The following is a 17,424-nucleotide window of genomic DNA, read 5'->3' on the forward strand; positions in this document are numbered from 1 at the left end:
TTGCAAATTTTTTTTTTTTTTTTTTTTTTTGCTATACGTGGGCCTCTCACTGTTGTGGCGTCTCCCGTTGCGGAGCACAGGCTCGGGACGCTCAGGCTCAGCGGCCGTGGCTCACGGGCCCAGCCGCTCCGCGGCATGTGGGATCTTCCTGGACGGACCGGGGCATGAACCCGTGTCCCCTGCATCGGCAGGCGGACTCTCAACCACTGCGCCACCAGGGAAGCCCTTGAGCAGCAACTTTTATGCTTGCCTTTTCAGCTGAGAAAGCACACATCAGCTGGAGTCACTCTGCTTCCTAGTTTCTAGGTGTTTGGCTCAAACCCTGATTCCAAAGGCAACTCTGTTGTCCCACGTAAGACTGCAGTAAATACCAGGAGACTTTCAGTCTGAGGTCCCCTCAGGCTCTGGCAGGTACAGGAAGCTCCATGCCTGGACTCAGTGTAGTTCAGCTCCCAATATGTCCCAAACATTTTTCTCAGCATCTTGACCCTAATATGGAAATTAGCTCCTTTCAACTGATTTTCAGAATATGCACATCTGCACTCTCTCCCTCCCTCACTCATTCACTCCCTTATTCAGTGTCTTTACTAAAGTTTTGGCAAAGTTGAGGGCTTTATACCTCAAAATACAAAAATTTTTAATTTAACAGAAAACTACTTATTTTGGCTATTCTTCCACAGAGACTGAGGTCCCACATCTGGTTGCTTACTCGTCCCTGCCACAGTGGCACTATTGGTTTCATGACATAGTAGTTACATTATTTGGTAGAGCAGGGTTAGTTACTTTCCTTCAAAGTCTCTCTTCCCTCACCCCCCGCCCCCCGTGCTTTCAAATTTTGCACCACTGGGTGATTTGATTTTCAGAATTGGGAGGAGCAACAAACGGCATTATAGTCACCATAATGGCCATTTTAAAGCTGTATTATGTGTAAGAAAGAAATATCAGGAGCACTCAGATCATAGGACAATTATCTAGAAATTTTTTTTATTACTTTTTTGTTCGCGTTGGGTCTTTGTTGCTGCGCGCGGGCTTTCTCTAGTTGCAGCTAGAGGGGGCTACTCCATTGCGGTGCGCGGGCTTCTCATTGCAGAGCACGGGCTCTAGGCAGGTGGGCTTCAGTAGTTGTGGTGCGCGGGCTCTAGAGTGCAGGCTCAGTAGCTGTGGCGCACTGGCTTAGTTGCTCGGTGGCATGTGGGATCTTCCCGGACCAGGGCTCGAACCCGTGTCCCCTGCATTGGCAGGTGGATTCTTAACCACTGTGCCACCAGGGAAGATTTTTTTTCTTTTTCTTTTGGCTAGAAATTTCTAATACAACTTTTCTAACTTTCATTCTGTGAATCATTAACACAAGAACTGTTAGCCAGCAAGGGTCATTTCTCCATTCTTCTCTGCTCATGGAACCATACATTATTACGTTTCCCACATCTGGTTTTATGATATATAACCTTGCTTTAGTTTTCTACAGAAGAAAATATTGTTTTATTTCCTACCTGAACGAGATCTTACTCTCCCAGAGACAACTTTTCTCATTCTATTTGACTCTCTGAAGATGAAAAACTGACCCTTTGAGATTATAAACATAATCCACAGATGTGTTTATATTCCCCCTGAGGTCTGAATTGTAAGGTGATAGAGAAAGAGGCTGACGTATTTATTCCGGATAAACTTCTCATGTTTGTTCCCTTTATTGTTATAAAAAGATAAATCTGGGGCTTCCCTGGTGGTGCAGTGGTTGAGAGTCCGCCTGCCGATGCAGGGGACGCGGGTTTGTGCCCTGGTCCAAGAAGATCCCACATGCCACGGAGCGGCTGGGCCCGTGAGAGCTCTATTTGCCTATTCAAATGCAAGTTAGGGAAATGTGGGCCCCAGTGTCTTCTGATGCCTGAGTATGTGGAGATCAGAGAGCTTGAACTTAGGTAGCATGGGCAGGTATGTTTGCTTCCAGAGCAGTCCTGTGCAGGTGCCTGCGACAAGTTTGGGGCATGTGGGCTGCCAAGAACTGCACTTTTGTCCATGTAGAAATATATGTTTTGTGAAGGATAAGCAGCAGTGAAATAGCAAATCCATACGAGCAGTACTTCTCAAACTTTAATGTGGAAAGGAATTACCTGAGCTCTTACTAAGATACAGTTTCTGACTCAGCATGTCTAGGGTGGGGCTGAGATTCTTTCTAACCAGGTCTCCGGCAATGTCAATGCTACTGGTCCAAGTAGCAAGATGTAAGAGGGACTTCCCTGGTGGTGCAGTGGTTAGGAATCTGCCTGCCAGTGCAGGGGACACGGGTTCGAGCCCTGGTCCAGGAAGATCCCACAGGCCGTAGAGCAGCTAAGCCCATGCACCACAACTACCGAGCCCATGCTCTAGAGCCCGTGAGCCACAACTACTGAGACCATGTGCCACAACTACTGAAGCCCACGTGCCTAGAGCCTGTGCTCCGCAGCAAGAGAAGCCACTGCCATGAGAAGCCCACGTACCGAAACGAAGAGTAGCCCTAGCTCTGCACAACTAGAGAAAGTCTGTGCACGGCAACAAAGACCCAATGCAGCCAAAATTAAATAAATTCAAAAAAAAAAAGATGTTAGAGACATTCTAAATACAAGATTTGAATTTTATTTCAGTGGTACTAAGGACCTCATAAGTATATATTCTTTTAAATATCTGAATAAAGTCATACTACTTTAAATTTCCTTTTTGTGGAAGTATTGGGCTGGCCAAAAAGTTCGTTCAGGTTTTGTCGTACGATGTTACAGAAAACCCTGAACGAACTTTTTGGCCAACCCAATAACTAGCATACATAATAAGTGAGTAGATTATGCTTCATGGGTTTTTCACAAAGCCATTTAACCACCATCCAGACCAAGAAAGAGAATATTACCAGCATCCCAGAAGCCTCCCCACACCCGTGTCTAAATCACTGTTTTCCCCGTCCTCCTTCTCAAACCAACCTTACTCTTACAAGCAGAGATTAGTTTTATCTGCTATAAACTTTACATAAACAAAATCGTGCAGTAAGTACTCTTTTGTTTCTAACTTTATTCACCATTATTTTTGTGATATTCATCTACATTATTATATGTAGTTAGTTGTTTCTCATTCCTCTCTACCAGAGTCAACAAACTTTTTCTTTAAAGAGCCAGATAGTAAATATTTTCAGCTTTGGCTGCCATATGGGCTCTGGTAAAGCTACTCCACTCTGCTGCTGTAGCATGAAAGCAGCCCCAGATGATACACAGATGAATAGACCTGGCTCTGTTCCAATTAAACTTTATTTTCAAAAGCAAGCATAGGTCAGATTTGGCCTGTGGGTCATAGTTTACTGACCCCTGCTCTATTGCAGTCCATTGTAAGTATTTATTACAATTTATCTCTCCATTTTCTTCTTAATGAGTATACTGGTTTTCTATTGCTGCTATAATAAATTATCACAAATTTAGCAGCTTAAAACAATACAAATTTATTATCTCCCAGTTCTGTAGGCCAGAAGTCCAGGTGGGCTCAACTAGTTCCTTTCTTCCAGGTCCTATAAGGCTGAAATCAGTGTTGGCTGGCCTGGGATCTTATCCAGAGGCTCTGGGAAAGAAATTGCTTCCTACTCATTCTGGTGGTTGATAAAGATTGTCCCTTGTCATTGTAGGACTGAGGTCCCTGTTTCCTGGCTGGCTGTCAACTGGAAGCTTCCTTTAGTTCTTCCAGGTCACTCTTTAGTCCTTGCACGTGGCCCCCTCAATCTCAGAGCCAGCAACAACACATCAAATCCTTCTCACCCTTGGAATATCTCTTCTAGAAGCTGCATTGTTTTACGTTCCACATTTAAATGTACAGTTTTCCTCAGCTGATTTAGGATACGGTATAAGGGAGTGCTGAAGAATCATTCTTTTTTCCATGTGGCTATCCAATGACCCAGCACTATTTAGTGATAGTACTGCCCTTTCTCCACTGCTCTGTGGTGTCAAATTGTCATCAGTCAGTGGCCATGTATATGTGAGTTTATGTTTGGACCACTCGTTCCATTGATCTGGTTCTCTATCCTTACACTGCGAATGACTATAGCTTTATTACAAGTGATATGATAGTGTAAGTCTTTGCATTTTGTTCTTCAATATCATGAGTCTGACTGAGTTTGATCTGAGACTGATTTTGATTGGCATGTGCTACCTGGTAGGGAGTTTGTAAGGGTGGCCTCCATCTGCCTCTAACCACTGAAACTACCAATGCTTACTGTAAAGAACTAGTATTCACTGTATGAATTACTTGGCCATGGTCAGTTTCCTATGCATTGCTAGGTAATTTTGTACTTTATCCTAAAGGCAAAAGGACGCAGTAGAACAATTTAAGCGAGCAATTAGAGTTTTTATTGCTTTTTAATAAAGAAGTTAGATGAGACCATGAGTTTCATGGTTAAATCTTGTTTTAAACAAATATAATAACAATCGTAAAGAAGATGGGTGGTGAATCTGGAGTTTATTGAAGTGGTCAGAGCTAGAGATGACAGGGCCCTGAGATAGGCCTGTGACAATGGTTGTATAGAGAAATGGTAGATGTGAGAAAGATTTAATGGATGCTACTTGGAGATCAGTTACATCTAGGGTGTTGACTCCATTGATAAGGGACATAATACCTAGCAGCTACTGACAAAGAATTCTGGAGAAATTATGTATAAGGATAATGGGTTGAGTATTGAGCATGTTGAGATTAAGTTGCCTGCAACCTATCTAAATGGAAACATTTATCAGAGAGAAATAGGGGCTGGTGCTTGGCAGAGAAATCAAAGCTGGAAATAGATTTGGGGGAGTTTTCTGTATTTAGATGGTAATTGGAGCCATGATTGAATCAGACCATCCAGAGAATGTGTACAAAACAAGAATAAAAGAGTATTATGGATAGAATCTTGGTGATTGCACCATCTATAAGGCATACTAAAAAAGGGAAGGGGGGAATGATTTGTTGTAAAAATAGGAAGGGAATCGGGAACAAATAATAATCTTAGATCTACCTCATGTTACAACTAACTCTTCAATCACAGAATTATTTCCATCTCAAAATAATAGAGACACAGATGTAGAGAACAAACCTATGGACACTAAGGGGAGAAAGCGGGGGTTAGGGGTGGTGGTGGTGGGATGAACTGGGAGACTGGGATTGACATACATACACTAATGTGTATAAAATAGATAACTAATAAGAACCTGCTGTATAAAAAAAAATGAAGTTCAAAAATATATATATATATTGCACAGAAAAATATTGATCTTATCTTTGTCCTTTTCTGTAAGAATCCATCAAAATAGTGTTTTCTATAGTTGAAGCATTAACCATAATGTTAATCAAATTATATGACTATATCAGAGATTAAACTGAGGAAGTCATTCATAAATAATAATTTTCATGATGCAGCGAGGTAGCCTCATTTTAATTAAAAACAAGTAATGACAGAGAAGTGGAAGGGAAAAAGTCTCAGCTGGAATCAAGTGCTTAGGATTACAAAGAATAAAGGAAGTTTTCCTTGGAGCATGGAGATGGTTACGGTGAGGTGATTAAAATGAGAGGAATTTGGTGTATCCCTATCTTCAATCCAGGGTTCTATTTGCATGCACTGGTTAGACATTGGATAAGTCCAGCTTCTGATGATGAGGTTGGGAGTTCCTAGTCATCTCTCTGAAGTTCCTAGCAGGGCCCATACAATGAGATACCTGAGATGTGGGTAATAGTGAAAAACAAGGCATGCTGGGATAGGAAAGCCACTCACCCAGGCCAGCTGTCCTCAACCTGTGAAGAGTCTGTTGCCCTCGGGGCTCTTGAACACAACAACCAAAGGCCATTGGTTCACAGGTTCCATGTTCATTTCATCCAGTAAAGGAGCTGCTTCATCCACAGGGCAGGAAAACAATATAAAATTAGAGGAGGGAATCAAATCAATAGTCAGTCCAGCAGGAGACAGTGTGTGTTCTCATTTGAGCTGTTAGCAGGTGCACTGGGTGAATACAGAGAAGTTGATAAATGGCTGATTCGATAGACTGGTAGCAAACACATGCTTTGCCAGAGATGACTTTTTAAGTCACCATACATCAAACAGACAGTGTCAGCCTTTGAGGATAAACCTGTGAAGCCTTGTTGTGCTCTTTGAACTACCTCTGAGACCGGAGACTGAAAAGGGCCTTGAGTATTCCTCTGAATCCACTGGGAGGATTGAAAGCTTCAAAGAGGAGAGCCATCATATCCAAGGGGAAATATACTGATTGAAGGAACCAGTGTGAAATAGTCTTTAATAATTACCAGAAAGCTGGAATCGACTAGTGTTTTGCTGAGCTATATTTTATCTTTATTGGATTAACTGTGACACAGTAGGTTATGTCAAAGGGAATCTGCATGAATATTAAAAGTAAATGTGGTGTGAATAATAGATAACTTACATTAGATGCACCAGCATGCAGTAATTTTTATTCACCTACATAATTAGATTAAAACAAATCTGCTGAATAAAATACATTGTCTTGCTATAATCTGGTTTGAAAACATCCAAAAGTTATGGCCATAAGGATGTTTGCTGGTATTTTACATATAAATACATAATTCACCCTAAGAACTGTTTTCCAAAAGGTTCCCGGTAGTTAGTTACAAGAGCAGGTGATTGTGAACATCAATATTCTTACTGGTCTAGTAAGAAATGCCCTTAAGGTCAAATTAAGACTCCTACAATGTTGGTACCAGAATAAAACAACCAACATGCAAGTTTTATGTTCACCTCTGGGAAATGAGCTGTATTTCTCTTTTGGGCTGGGAAAACTGGCATTAAGATTTTTCTGGTAGATCTCAATCCTCCTGGTCTTCACACTGGTATCTTCTCATCTCCCACCCTCACCTGCCCAGATGCTGCTTGCCATTGCTGAAGAAATTCAGCTAGAATCTGTTGTAACAGGAGGTGGGTTACAACACTATCTAATTCCACCCAACTATGGATGCTGGGGACTCCCTCATCCACCTCTCTCTGCTCCTTGAGGCTTCTGAATATCCTGGGCTATTGAAAAAGAGAGTGTCCATGTAGGGACGTTTGAATGTGGCTCAGCAAAGTCTATGGGAGGCATGGGCATCACTTCTGCGGGATGATGCACAGGTAATATGCTGGCAGATACAGGCAGAAGGCCCTCCCTAGAGGGCCATGTGGCTCATCAGGCAGGTGACAAGTGCGGTTTACTCTCATGTTGATGAATGGGCTGCCGGTCCTAGCTGGTTCCTTACAGCTCTGTGGTACTGGCAAGAGATGATGTTGGGCGCTTTCTGCTGATGCTGCTTTCCCCCGTATGATGCTCAGGTGCCACTTCCCTCCCTCATCCAGCTCCTCTTCCCCTTTCTCAGTCCAGCGCACCTTGGCTAAGGTGGCCACAGTCCCTGATTTGCCTGGGTCGTGTCCCGACTTGCTCATTTGGTGCAAGCATAATAAATAATAATGCCCCTTTTCATTCTCAACAGTGACCCATTTGGACATTAAGTTATGTGGTCACCCTAGTCTCGTCCAGTCTTGCTCGGGAGGTCATTGTCTGAGTCCCCCAGTCTTCTCTTGCAGTCTGTTGTTACAGCACAAACTTGATTCCTTGCCTCCTTCAGGGCACTGTGCTTGGCTTCTTAAAAGCCTCTTTTTATCTCCACAAAATCAGCTCTTGCAAACAAAAAGTTTGGCTGTGCAAGTAGGTTTCTGGGGCTGGCTCCACAAGCTTATTTTGAAGTCCAAGATGGAACATTAACTGCTTTGTTTCCTCTTTATATCCCTGCCACTCTAATTCTCCTTGAGGCAATGTAGATGGCTGATGACTGAAAGTGTCATATACAGAAAAGTCCAGGAAAGAAACCCCAAGGGTTTATATGAAAAGTTATTTTCTCACCATTCTCCCACTTCCAAGTCCCCAGTCGCAACTTGCAATCTCAAGATATTCTTGTCACACCTTCTGTGCCTGGTGTAAGTTTTGTGGAAAAAATAATAATCGCTATTAATTATTGAGTATGTACTAGCATCCAGCACACAGGTGCATGCACTTGCAACAATCCCCTAAGGAGGTTATTATTATCATTATCCCATTTAACAGAGAAGTTAACTCACCTGAACAAGGCTATACAGCTCGTAAGTGGTTGAGCCAGAGGTTAAGCCTGGGCAATTTGACTCCAGAGCTCAGGCACTTAAAACAAAAAGCACTCCTAACGACCCAAAGCTTGCAGATCTATAACTTGGCAGATTAATTAAAATACAGTATAAACTTCTATTCCTAAGAAAGAGGATGGTATGGTAAATGCTGTCAGAAACCCATTTTCAATTGTGTAGTTTCCCCCAAATGACCCCCAAATCCTCCCAATAGCAGCTTCCAAAGGGACCTTTGCCGATCTTCTTCTGACAGGATGGGCCAAAAGTCTTCCCTTAAGAATTGCTCTCCTCATAATTATTCACATCTGTGTGCCTTTCAGCTCAGAGACAAGTTCCCTGCACGGAAAGGGTCAATGGAGGCGCTGTTTGGTTAAAAGCAACAGCAAGTCCCTCCCTCCAAAGGCAGGGTGTCCGTGTATAACGTGGCACCTGAGCTCCACCTACCGTGCTTCTTGAGGTTGCACTAAACACCAGAGCCCAGCTGGCCCAGAACTGAGACCCGCTCAGCTCCCAGGTGCCTGCAGTCAGCTCTGAGGACCCTACTCCCTAAACAGCCATCAGAGAGGCTGCCAAGATCACACAGGCTGCATTCTCCCACGGCTTCTCACAGGAAGTGAGAGACGAAGGGAATCATGACAGGTAGAATCTGCAAATGTACCTAGCTGCATGGATTTAAAAGGATGACTAATAACAGATGAATATGGTCTAGAAATCTAATTTACCATGTATATGTGTCAGAGCAGAAATCATTTAAGCTAGTCTCTCATGAGAGTTGATATAGTACATAAATAGAATAACTAGCCGTTATAAATGTAGAGTGCTTTGGGATTGTCAAAGCAATCACACTGAAATTACCCCAGCGATACCTAATCTCCACTGTGTAGTCAATATGCACGTGGACCTATATTGATAAGACGGAATTAATCTCTCAAACGCAAGGCTGTTTTTACCCTGTTTGTTTGAGTTAGGTGTTTTTCAGCGATGGAAGAGGTCAAACCAAGACTGGCAGAATTTGTCTGAATTAACACAGGTGTTCCTGCATGTGGTGTTTGGGTTGTGATTCTCATTTGTGGCTTTTATTGTTCCCTTCTCAACATTTCAGCACAGTGGCAGATGTTTCCTGAGTGTGCACCCCTTGTACTGCTTTACATCCCTTTGCAGAATGATACTGGGTCAGGGCCTCTCATGAGGCAACAGCTAGTGGAATCTGTTTTAAATTTTTTCCCCTTGATCAATGTAATGTATGCAAGTAGTAGGAAATCAAACAGAAGAGACTGGCTTATAAAACACAGCAAGAGTCTATCACCTCACAGCTTCCCACTGCACTCTCCAAGGGCAGTAACGTTTATTTCTCTTTCTAGGTTTTTTGAGCATTAGACATGGGTCTGAATAATTTGTTTTTAGGGCTAATTTTTGATGTACAAACTTTACATCAATTTAACTTCCTGATATGATTGAAAAGGGTACTCTTTAATATGATCTTCCACACCCTCTTTCCCTTCTCTCAATTTTTAATGGTTATCTCACTATTTTTTAGTGCTGCTAATAGTTAACTTTTGAAACTGCAAATGAAATTCGTAGCCCCTGATTTCATGTTCCGTACCTTTTTGAAAATGCAGATTGAATCCCCAAAATTGTAAAATAAGAATTTTTAGTGCACGTATCCTTCCCACTCCCTCACCCCATCCTTCCACCTGCCAATATTTTTTAAACATTTAACTGCAGCTCTTATTTTGACAAGTTGATTTCAATAGTTTACAACCACTTGTAAATATACAGATATTGCTCATCGTGACGTCAAGAGCATGCTAGAGTTAAATTTCATCGTCTGCACTTCCTATAACATCACACCTCCCTGCATCATTTGAATCACAATGATCCTAGTATCAAAGTCACTGGTGAAATATCTCCTTTCTTTCCCTCTAACGGTAAATCAAAACCATGCCATATTTTGGGTTGTTTTATATTTGGGCGATGAGTGGACTTTTTTCCTGTCATTTCTTATTGCCTTTCTTTTTTTTATAGTTGAAAGAAATATATCCCTTCATTATGTGCCAAATGTTTTGCAGGCTCTCATTCTTTTACTTGATATATACATCCCTATCTTTTGAAGATAGTTTACTTGGCTCCCACTAACCCCACGTTCTAATTTGGACTTGCTGCTTTGTATACCAACTACTTTAGCTACTGTCTTAGTATTTCTTTTTATTGGATTCATGATTGCAACAAGTTCCTTCCTTTGGGTGCTAGAGTATATCCTCAAGTAATTTTCTTGGATATGGTGAATACGAAGTAAACTTCCTGAGTTCTTGCATGTTTGGAACGCTTTGGTTTTGCTCAGAATGTGACTCATTGTGGGTTGGGGTTTTTTTGCTCATTTGTGTTTTGGGGTTTTTCTATTCATGCTGCTTATTGGTTACTGGACTCCATAGCTTTGGGACTTTTTGTCCTCTTATTTCTTTAATACTTTCCTCTATATTCTCTCTGCTTTCTCTCTGGATATCCTATTAGAGGTTTGAACTCCTGGGCTGATCCTCCACATCTTTTATTATTCCCATAGTATTTTCTTTCTCTTTGTCTTTTTACTCTACATTCTGGAATGTTCCGATTTTTCTGTTAAATGTGTTATTATAGCAATCATGTTTCAATTTCCAAGAGTATTGTGTCTTCTCTTATTGTTCATTTCTTAGCAACCTGTTCATGTTTTATAGGTGACATCCCACGTTGACTCTGAGAATCCCAGTCACATTTTATTCAAGAAGTTTTTTTTTAATTGAAATGTTTATTGAGATAGCTGGGATTCATATGCAGTTATAAAATACACAGAAATCCCAAGCACACTTTACCCAGTTTCCACTCCCCCCCCCGCAAATTTGCAGAACTGCAGTATAGCACAATCAGGATATTGACAATACACTCATCTTATTCAGATTTCCCCGGTTTTGATTGAACTCATATATGCGTGTGTATGTGTATCTAGTTCTATCATTTGTGAACATTTGTGTATTCTTTACCACAGTCAAGGTACTAAGCATATGTTGCCTTTTTATAACCTCCCACCTCCCTCGCAGCTCCCTTCATCTCTACTTGTCAACCATTCATCTGTTCTCTATTTCAATAATTTTGTCATTTTAAAATGCTATATAAATCAAATAATATATTATGTAACTTTTGGGGATTTGCATTTTTCACTCAGCATGAATTACCTGGAAATTCATCCAAGTTGTTACGTGTATTGATGTTTTGTTCTTTTTTATTTTTGAGTAGTATTCCATGATGTGTACGTAACACAGTTTAACCACTTACCAGCTAGAGGACATCTGCGATGTTTCCAGCTTTTGGCTATTATGAGTAAAACAGCTGTGAACGTTCATGTACAGGTTTTGTGTGAACATGTATAAATACCCAAGAGTGCAATTTCTGGGTCATATGGGAGATGCATATTTAGTTTCATAAGGAACTATTGCCACTATTGCAAAGTAGCTATGCCATTGAACATTACCACCAATAACGTACAAGTGATCTGGTTTTCTCCATATCTTCACCAGCATTCTAGGTTATCACTACTTTCTTATTTTAGCCACTCTGATAGGTGTGTAGTGATATCTCATTGTACTTTTTTTTTTTTTTTTTTTTTTTTTTTTTTTGCGGTACGCGGGCCTCTTACTGCTGTGGTCTCTCCAGACGCACAGGCTCAGCAGCCATGGCTCACGGGCCCAGCCGCTCCACGGCATGTGGGATCTTCCCGGACCGGGGCACGAACCCATGTCCCCTGCATTAGCAGGCAGACTCTCAATCACTGCGCCACCAGGGAAGCCCATCATTGTACTTTTAATTGGCATTTTCTTCATGGCTAATGATGAATATCTTTTCATGTACTTATTTACTACCTGTATATTCGTGTCAGTGAAGTGTCTCTACATACCTTTTGCCCATTTTCTCACTGGGTTCTTTGGGTTTTTGGGGGTGGGAGTTCTTCATATATTCTAGATATTAGTTCTTTATTGGATATGTGATTTGCAAAAATTTCCCCCAGTGTGTAGTTTGCCTTTCCAGCCTCTTTACATGGGCTTTTGCAGAGCAAAAGTTTTAAGTTTTAATGAAGTCGAATTTATGGTTTTCCTTTTCCCTCCCTTTTTTCATGCTTTTGGTGTCAAGTGTAAGAAATTTCTGCCTATCCCTAGATCCCAAAGATTATTACGTATGTTTTCATTTTCTAAAAGTTTTATAGACTTACATTTTACATGTAAGTCTATGATTAATTTTGAGTTAATTTTTGTAAAAGTTATGAGGTTTTAGTTGAGGTTTAATTTGTTGTCTATGAATGTCCAATTGCTCCAGTACCATTTGTTGAAAAGGCCATCCTTCCTTTAGTGAATTGCTTTTGGTTCTTTGCCAAAATCAATTGGGCATATTTGTGTGGTGCTCTTTTCTGTTCCATTGATCTATGTGTCTATCCCTTTGTCAATACCATGCTCTCTTGGTTATGTAGCTATATATAGCAAGCCTTAATATGTGATAGTGACTCCGCCCACTTTTTCCTTCTTTGTCAAGGTCGTTTTGGCTATCCTGGGGCTTGTGCCTTTCCATATAAATTTTAGAACAAGCTTGTCTATGTATACAGAAACCCTAGCTGGGATTTTTATATAAGTTGCATTAAACTGACAGATTAATTTGGGGAGAATTGACATCTTTACTATGTCAAGTCTTCCAGTTCATGAACACTGCATGCCTCTCCATTTGTTTAGGTCTTCCCTGATTTCTTTTACCAGGATTTTGTAATTTTCAGCATACAGATCCTATATGTGTTTTGTTACATGTATACCTAAATATTTTAATTTCTTTGCAGTGATTGTAAATGGTATTGTCCTTTTCATTTAGGTTTCTAATATGCTCATTGTAGTAGATAGAAATAGGGTTGATCTTGGTGTGTGTTGATCTTGTATACTGTGACCTTGCTGAACTTATTAGTTCTAGGTGTTCTTTTATAGATTCTTTGAAATTTTACATATAGACTATCATGTCATCTGCAAAAAAAGACAATTTTATCGCTTCCTCTCCAACCTAAATGCCTTTTACTTTATTTTCTTGCTTCATTTCAGTAGCTAGAACTTCCAGTACTATGTTGAATAAGAGTGGTAAGAAAGAACATCCTTGCCTTATTCTTTATCTTAGAAGGCAAACATTCTATCTCTCGTCATGATATTAATTGTAGGTTTCTTGGTAGATGCTCTTTATCAAGCTGAGGTAATTTCCCTCTATTCCTAACTTGCTGAAATTTTTATATCATTAACATGTTTTGAATTTTGTTAAATGTTTTTTTCTGCCTTAATTGAGATGATCATATGCATTTTCTTATTTAGCTTGTTGATATGGTAGATTACATTGATTAATTTTTGAATGTTGAATCAGACTTGCATACCTGGAATATATCCAACTTGGTCATGGTGCATAATTCTTTTTATATATAGTTAGATTCAACTTGCTAATAAGTTGTTGAGGATATTTGCATCTCAGTTCAGAAGAGATATCGGTCTATCTGTTTATATCGGTCTTCAGTCATATTTTTTTTAAGTTCTATTCTGTTACCTGTAAATTTTCTGTTTTATAACTACTTATTTATTTTTGTCTTTCCTCGTCCATGCTTCAGGATTTCTTAAATGTCTAGTAATTCTTAATTTTCCATTCATTAAAGTATGGGTATCAGGAAGCCAATAAGAACTTCCATGTAAGTAGGTGGGGCTCCTCTACCTCACTTTACAATGTACAGGCAGAGAGCGAGTCATCAGTACACAAAATATTATTAAAAACCTCCTCAAGGACAGAAGGCTATTGAAAAACTCAAAAACAAAGCAGAGCAGAGATGCTCGCCCTAGACTACACACAAGGAGATCTGCTTGCTGACTAGAAGGAAGATGATAGCAGCAGCAAAAACTCTGAGAGGTGTAAGCTACTAGTGAAATGGAAAGGACAGGGGAGAAGTGGTAATGAACACACAGGATTATTTCAAGTTCTGTATTTGGAATTGCCCAATTATTCTGCCTCTTTCCTTGTTGTCTTCTGGGGTTTTTGGTTTTACTGACAGATAAGGTCTTTTCTAAGTAAGTTGAAAATATGATTGGCAGAAGTTAGGGCCACTATCTTAGTACCAGGGCTCAAGAAAAAAAATCTTGCTTCATTACAGATTTTGTAGATATCGAGATGTTAAACGATTGTCTCCTAGATCAGTGGTCCCTAACCTTTTAGGCACCAGGGACCGGTTTTGTGAAAGACAGTGTTTCCATGGACGGAGTGATGGTTCAGGCGGTAATGTGAGCGATGGGGAACAGGAGATGAAGCTTCGTTCACTCGCTGGCCCACCGGCCACTTACCTCCTGCTATGCGGCCCAGTTGTCAACAGGCTGCAGACCAGTACGGGTCCACGGCCCGGGGGGTTGGGGACCCCTGTCCTAGATTATACACTCATGTTTTCAGGTTGTTATTCTGAATCAAAATCTAGTAGAATATGTTATAAAATTTATTTTAGGAAATATGAATCTACCCCAGTGCTTGAAGAGAATGGTAGAATTTTTATCCAGTTTTTCTCTTTATAGAAAGAGTAAGAAACATCCCTCTGATTTTGAAAACACGAACCAGTTGGTAAACTCTTCCACTTCCTCATCTATAAAGAACATGATTCTTAAAACTTTAGCTTTAATCTCAGATATGAAGTCCCCCCCCCTTCCATTCTCACCTTTGTGGATCTAGTTCCATAAGGCTGGGTACTGCCTGGGATAGACAGCTAGGGCAATCCAAGCTTCAGCCAAAGGTAGAAGGGGAACTCAGGTGAGGAATGTAATGAAACTTGAAAAGAGCCAGCAACGAGGTTATCAAGCACCAAAAACCTCATCCCTCAGGTAGGTTCACAGGGCAGGCAGGAGACAAAGGTGCAATGGCTTTTTTTAGATGAAAAGTTTCTCTACGGCCAAGCAAAACCCTGTAATGGCTTTGGGTATGTTTCAAAGAGCAGTGCTCTCGGAGATTAGAAGGGGGTCCCGAGATGTCATCGCTATCATTGCTGACAGATAATCTGATTGAGTACTTCCAATGGCAGGGAAGTCAGTACAGTAGGAGATCGCTCATACTACCAGAAAATACGTCTTCCATAAATAGTTCAACACATATAACTCCCTAAAATAAAGGTGGCTGTGTGCCTTGGTTTGCCCAGAGCAATTCTAGGTCATACCTACCATCCCGATACGACTATTAAGTGTGTACCCTTTCATTCTCAAAAGTCTCCTAGTCACCTACCTACAATTGCTATATTCTAGTTCTAGTTTTGTCCCTGAAACTACAAGAGGTTCTCCATATATGAGGATAATCAGTACCCAAGAAAGAAGACCACTTAGAGGAAATCCACTTAAAGTGGAAACCAAAATCTCATGGTGAAAAGTGAAAAAAGTGTTCTGATTGGGCCAGCACTTTGAAAATGAAACTTAAAAATATAGAAAAAAGTGTATTTATCTTATACCTCTAATAAAATTTAGCTGAGAATTGTATCTATAAGCTAGAATTCATTTTTCTCAAGAGGTAAAAAAAAAATGTTTAGAGATACGAAGTATTGATTAGAATGTTTATAACGTCATATCTTTTACAATATTACTATACTTTTTATAAATATACATACTCATTTTCAAGGGTTTCTCTTAATCCTTTTTCATACTAATTATTCTTGTTTGAAGTACCAATAGAGCCATCTTTGCAAACTTATCTTCTTTACTCTTCATTTGGACAGCCACGTTTTTCAGTGACTTTGAATGGAATCTAGTAGTTCTCCAAAATCACTTTCACCAACTCTATGAAATCCTGCATGGTCTGCAAGATAATTTGCAGTTTCCCCATGCAGTAAATTTACATTGATTTCCATTGTATTGTTAACAATTTATCAACATCAGACAGTGTGGGAAAATAAAAATATTTTGATGTGATAGGTATGGTTATACATCCATATGGAGCGGTAAGGTGTTTTGTATCTGTGCTTTTAAAATGGTGGGAACTTGATTAATTAAGATTCAGATGTGTGTTCTGTCTCTAACAAAAACAATAATATTAAATACCATTTTTGAACATTATATATTAGGCTCTGTGTTAGGCAGTGTGGATACAGAACTGAATATGTATTCCTTGATATCAACAAACAACTTAAAAAGCAAAAAAAATGAATTAAAAGACAAAGATCTAGATAAGCAAAATGCAGTGGGATCTACAGGTTAATCAGAAATGTCCTAGTGGGTGGGATATTTGTCAAATGAGTAGAGTTGGTCATGCAGAAATGTGGGTGGGGAAGGAAGCACCAGGCAGAGAGAGCAAATGACCTGTGTGAAGTTTTTCAAAGATGAAAATAGCAGGGCACTTTCTGAAAACTGTATTGAAATTTTTTCAAAAATGGACGGAGCATTGCATGCAAAGGAACAGTGCCAAGGAATGGCACTAGTGAGTGTGTCAAGACCAGACACTGATTGACCCAGTAAGTTCAGCAGAATAAAACCAAGCTATTGCGGCTGAAATTCAACTGAGAAGAATTGCATTGAAAATAATTAAGAAGGAGCAGACCACCCAATCAGTATCACCCTAATCACCCTAATTACCAACCCTAAACTGAGACACTTTCTTAAAATCCTCTAACCCAGTGTTTTTTCTTGGTATATATTATGCTGCTTTCATACCTGTAATATGTTGGCTTAACAAAAAGAGCTTTTGTGGGTATAAATTCATGCAAAACAAGACAGATAGATAGATACAGATGGACAAAAAAGGTAGACAGAAAGATAGTCTTTTTTTTTGCACACAAAAGATTTTCAAATACTCCATTTTGTATTTCTTTATTTTCTAACACCTGCAGAGTGCATTCATAGTCTTTGATTATTTCCAAATCTTTTTAAAAATAAATATTGAGAATGCACTAATTTCTATGAACTATGCTAGGTTGGGAATACTAAGATGAATATGATAAGCTCCCCTTTCTACTGAAAGCCTTTTTAAAAACTTTTATTGACATATAGTAGATATACAATGTTGTGTTAGTTTCAGATGTACAGCAAAGTGATTCAGTTATACATATATATATATATGTATACGTATTCTTGTTTGACATTCTCTTCCATTATAGGTTATTAAAAGTTAGTGATTATACTTTCCTGTGCTATATAGCAGGTCCTTATTGGTAATCTATTTTTTATATATAGTAGTGTGTATATTTTAATCCCAAACTCCTAATTTATCTCTCCTTCCGTGCTTTGGTAACCATAAGTTTC

The 17,424-nt window shown here is 39.8% G+C and overlaps 1 pseudogene; it reads right to left on the bottom strand.

Annotated features, from left to right (window-relative positions):
- The window catches only part of LOC112411721 (40S ribosomal protein S6 pseudogene), an 11,051-nt pseudogene extending 3,631 nt beyond the window's left edge, over nucleotides 1–7,420 (bottom strand).
- Nucleotides 7,421–17,424: the final 10,004 nt, after the last annotated feature.

This window comes from Neophocaena asiaeorientalis, unplaced genomic scaffold (genome assembly GCF_003031525.2).
Source record: "Neophocaena asiaeorientalis asiaeorientalis breed wild unplaced genomic scaffold, Neophocaena_asiaeorientalis_V1.1 scaffold449, whole genome shotgun sequence".
NCBI lineage: Eukaryota > Metazoa > Chordata > Mammalia > Artiodactyla > Phocoenidae > Neophocaena > Neophocaena asiaeorientalis.